The following is a 5,543-nucleotide window of genomic DNA, read 5'->3' as shown; positions in this document are numbered from 1 at the left end:
ACACGTACACACACACACACACACACACACACACACACACACACACACACACACACACACACACACACACACACGTATACACACACACACACACACATGCACATACGTAAACATCGAACATTAACTGACGAGACAGGTTTCTACGCACCGAGATGACATTTATACCCAGTTAGATATTTATAACTGATTGATGAGAATGAAATGTAATCTGAGTGTGGCATAATCGATGATGCGTTCGCCTGCAAATCAATATATTACGGAGATCGATTTTAGGTATTATATTCGTCCTGGACTGAAATCTCTTCCACCCCTAGCCCAGCGTATATGTGTGCTTGTTCGTGCGTGTGTGTATGTATGCGTGCATGTGTGTGTGTATGTGTGTGTGTGTGTGTGTGTGTGTGTGTGTGGTGAATAACTACATTGCTGGAAGAGCATATCCATTTGTTCATTTCAGTCGTTGGACAGCGACCATGCTGGAGCACCACTTCGAAGGGTCTACTTCTGTGGTTCTCAACCGGAGTCCACAAGACCCTTCGCGGGGTGGGGTCCACATAAGCTTTTGTTGTTAAGATTTATCTGCAATAAAATGGTTATAGTTCCACAATAAACAAAATGTTTTAACAATTTCTATACAATTTTTTTTATATAGGCGCAGGAGTAGGTGTGTATTAAGAAGCTTACTTCCAAACCACATGGTTCCAGGTTCAATCCCACTGCTTATCACCTTAAACAAGTGTTTTCTACTATAGCTTCGGGCCGACCAAAGCCTTGTGAGTGGATTTCGTAGACGGAAACTGAAAGAGGCCCGCCGTATGTGTGTGTGTGTGTGTGTTTGTGTGCGCGCGCGTGCGTGTGCGTTTGTATGTATTTGTGTGTTTGTGTTTGCCCCCCCCCTCGCTTGACAATCGATGTTGGTGTTGTTACGTCCCCATAACTTAGCGGTTTGGCAAAAGAGCCAGATAGAATAAGTACTAGGTTTACAAAAAATAAGTCCTGAGGTCGATTTGCTCGACTAAAGGCGGTACTCCAGCATGGCCGCAGCCAAATGACTGAAACAAGTAAAAGAATAAAAGAATTTTAAAATTCTTAATAGGCGTAGGAGTGGCTATGTGGTAAGTAGCTTGCTTACGAACCACATGATTCCGGGTTCCGTCCCACTGCGTGGCACCTTGGGCAAGTGTCTTCTACTATAGCCTCCGGCCGACCAAAGTCTTGTGAGTGGATTTGGTAGATGGAAACTGAAAAAAGCCCGTCGTATATATATATATATATATATATATATATACGACGGGCTTATATATGTATGTATGTGTTAGTTCCCCCAACATCGCTTGACAACCGATGTAGGTGTATTTACGTCCCCATAACTTAGCGATTCAGCAAGAGAGCCAGATAGAATAAGTACTAGGTATGTAAAAATTCTTAATATTTAATTATGAAAATACGATAGAAGGGTCTATCTGAGTGAAACAGGAATTAAAGGGGTCAAAAGGCAAAAGATGGTTGAAAACCATTGGATTGGTCAATGAAATGAATCCAGTGCTTAAAAAAACTGATACCTATTCTTTTGGTCATATCTTAAATATTTTTAGCATGGAATGATTAATCTAATTTACCGTTGGTCTCCTTATATGCAATAACAATCTTAAACAGCTATCTTTCTACAACAATACATCAATCTTGAAATGCGTATTTTTTTCGTTTTAGTTCCCTCAAAAACAGCTACTGTGTTCCAGAAACAAGTGGTTCTTCATAGGCCGTTCCTCTTCTGATTCAAATTTGGTTCATAGACACAGCTTGTCTGTTAAAGGCTTTTAAAGTAACACATTTGGCGCGGTGTTAAAATGGTCTGTTTCTCTAGTTGTCAGTTCTGATGGCTTACTTGAAGATATAATGAAAATTACACACAATTATGCTTTGATTGTATGTATGTATTTATGTATGTATGTATGGATAGATGGATGCATGGATGGATGGATGGATGGAATTCATGCTAATCTATTCATACTCGAATACAAAATAAAAGGGAAAAAATACAATGTTTGAAAAGACGTTAGAAATTAATTTCTGTCACATTGTTTTTGGTTTATCTGATTTAACAACTATTGCTTCCGAACCATATCGTTCCGGGTTCACTCCCACCGCGTGGCACCTTGGGCAAGTGTCATCTCCTATATCCTTGGGCTGACCAAAGCCTTGTGAGTGGATTTGCTAGACGAAAACTGAAAGAAACCCGACGTATATACGTACATACATACATACATACATACATTCGCCATGATGGACCGCTGAATGATAAAAGTATTTTTCATTCTCTCTTTGTTTATTTTTTCTTATTCCTTTCTGTTGAAGGGCGTAGGCTTGAAACGTAAAACACTTTCATTTTTCACGAGCGGCAAACTAATACACCTCCTTGTTGTTCATATACCTGTCTTCGTCTTTTGTTTATTAGTTTTTCTATAAACTTCAACAATATATATATATATATATATATACATGTGTGCATGTATATATGTGTATGTGTGTGTGTGTACGTGTGTGCGTGCGTATGTTTGTGTGCGCATGTATGTGTGTTTGTTCCGTCACCATCGCTTGACAACCGGTACTGATAAAAGATAAAAAAAGATTACTTTCAAATTTTGACACAAGGCCAGCAATTTTGAGAGAAGGGAATATTTCGATTACATCGACCTTGGTATTTATTTTATCGACTCCGAAAGGATGAAATGTAAAGTTAACCTTGGCGGAAATTAAACTCAGATCGTTAAGATGGACGAAATGCCGCTAAGCATTTCACCTGGTGTAGGAAGGTTTCTGCCAGCTCACCGCTTCACTTAGTAACTATTAATACTTCCAAATGTTCATATTTAAATACACATTTAATAAAAATTCATATTTAATTACACAATGAAGTTAATGTATTACTATATTTCAAAAGAAATTAATACACAACTTTGAAGAATTTTATGTACCCCTGAACGAATGTACTTACTTTTTCAAGCTTGCTATTTATCCAGTCTGTCTGGTTTCTCGAACAGCTGCGTTTCGGAGACATAAGCACACCAACAGCGATTGTCAAGCGGTGATGATGGGATAAACACAGACACAAAGACACACATACGTATATATATACATACATATATATATATATATATATATATATATATATATATATATATATATATATATATATATATATATATATATATATATATATATATATATATATATATATATATATATATATATAATAATAATAATAATATTAGGGACAAAATCCAAAATTACAGGTAAAAAACTCAATTAAAATCAATTTATAAAAAATTAAAATTAAATTGAGCCTTATAGATAAAGTATATATAAAATATATAGTTTTAGGGAAATAACCAATTTTCAAGAACTCATCGATGAAAATCCACTATCACATATAGAAAAATTAATAATTAAAAGCACAATAAATGAGTATAATATAAAGTAAAGTAAATATCATAAGATAAATATAATAAAAAAATTACACGTGTTTCATAACCAATTTTCAAATCTTTTTATTATATTTATCTTATGATATTTACTTTACTTTATATTATACTCATTTATTGTGCTTTTAATTATTAATTTTTCTATATGTGATAGTGGATTTTCATCGATGAGTTCTTGAAAATTGGTTATTTCCCTAAAACTATATATTATATATATATATATATATATATATATACACGGCGGGCTTCTTTTCAGTTTCCGTCTACTAAATCCACTCACGAGTTTTTGGCCGGCCCGAGGCTATAGCAAAAAACAATTACCCAAGTTGTGACGCAGTGGGACTGAACCCAGAACCATATTGCTGGGAAGCAACTTCCTTATCACACACCCATATCTACGCCTATTGGAGGCATTTTTGTCTTTTGCCTTTTTTTTTTGGTAATTGTTGTAGCACTCGAAACATTTTTCTGAGTATCCTGCAGTTAATGGACCCGAAACCTAGCAATATGATGTCATATGCCAAATGTTGATAGAAGGCCTCCCACATTTCTGAACTTATAATAACATGCTACGTGACAGTGCAAAAGACGTGTCATAAAGGGGGCCAATCTCGCCTACCCATCTGCTTATGAATTTTCGGTATTCCTTCCAAGACGTATCTATGAGTAATAAAATGTCCAATCAAAATAACTTGCTACGCGAGAAAGAATGAATACAAGGTTATAAGATAACAGAATCTCGATAGATATACTCTAGCCAGATTTGTCTACGAACGTACACGAGACGATACATGGCCCAATTGATTATATGTAAAATAATATATATATTAAAGCAGCCGTATACTGTCAACTCAGTGTGAAAGTTCCAATAAGGAAATCACACTGCTGCTATTTAGCCCTAGGAAGCTGGACCGCTTCCCACCGGCCCTGACACATTTCCTGTGTCCTTATGTTTGCGAGGAGGAGACAAGCACCCCCATCCAGCCTAGTGTGCATTTAGGGACATGTTTCTGAGCCATTGCTCGTCATCAGCCTGAAATAGCAACACCAAGTGGCTGAAGACGCTCGTCAAACCCTCGCAATTAGCCAGTTGGAAAACTCTAGAGATGAGGAGTTCCCCCTCCCCCTGTCTTTGACTTCCTAGCTCTTTGAACACAAACATGCGTTAATCGATGGTTGTTTACTGCCTGCAAATATCTTGTGACTTAATAATTCATACATCTATCTGAAGATCGATCATATTGGATTTGAAAGGTTTGTATCAAAACTTGGAGTAGTAAACAGACGAAATATATATAAATCAAGTAACTACAAGCACAACATCGATTTTCCGGAATCTTTGGTTCGAAAGCCATTCCGGATTAATGATTTTTCCGAACCAGTAGTAGTCACCTTGATCAACATTTCTAAATTGTTGCTGTTGTTGGCACTCTGTCGCTTACGACGTTGAGGGTTCCAGTTGATCCGATCAACGGAACAGCCTGCTCGTGAAATTAACGTGCAAGTGGCTGAGCACTCCACAGACACGTGTACCCTTAACATAGTTCTCGGGGATATTCAGCGTGACACAGTGTGACAAGGCTGACCCTTTGAATTACAGGCACAACAGAAACAGGAAATAAGAGTGAGAGAAAGTTGTGGTGAAAGAGTACAGCAGGGTTCGCCACCATCCCCTGCCGGAGCCTCGTGGAGCTTTAGGTGTTTTCGCTCAATAAACACTCACAACGCCCGGTCTGGGAATCGAAACCGCGATCCTATGACCATGAGTCCGCTGCCCTAACCACTGGGCAATTGCGCCTCCACGCATTTCTAAATTAAACAAATATTAAACTTAGGAAATTATAAAAGGCTCCGGACAATCGGTGTCCGGAAAGTCGGTGTTATATTTGTATTAGACAGCCCTCTATTTGTAAGTCCAATAAATGCTGTTGTTCCGTCCCGTAACAATATTTTTAGTTATGGTTACACTCCTGATGTACGGTTTTCTGGTGGCAGTTGATGCATACAAGTAACGTATGTAACCAATATAATCTTAGGAACGAGATGAGACGATTCCAACTATTC

This window comes from Octopus bimaculoides, chromosome 6, assembly GCF_046866305.1.
Source record: "Octopus bimaculoides isolate indiv1 chromosome 6, ASM4686630v1, whole genome shotgun sequence".
Taxonomy (NCBI): domain Eukaryota; kingdom Metazoa; phylum Mollusca; class Cephalopoda; order Octopoda; family Octopodidae; genus Octopus; species Octopus bimaculoides.
The sequence above is the reverse complement of the archived record's forward strand: the minus strand, read 5'-3'. Positions refer to the sequence as shown.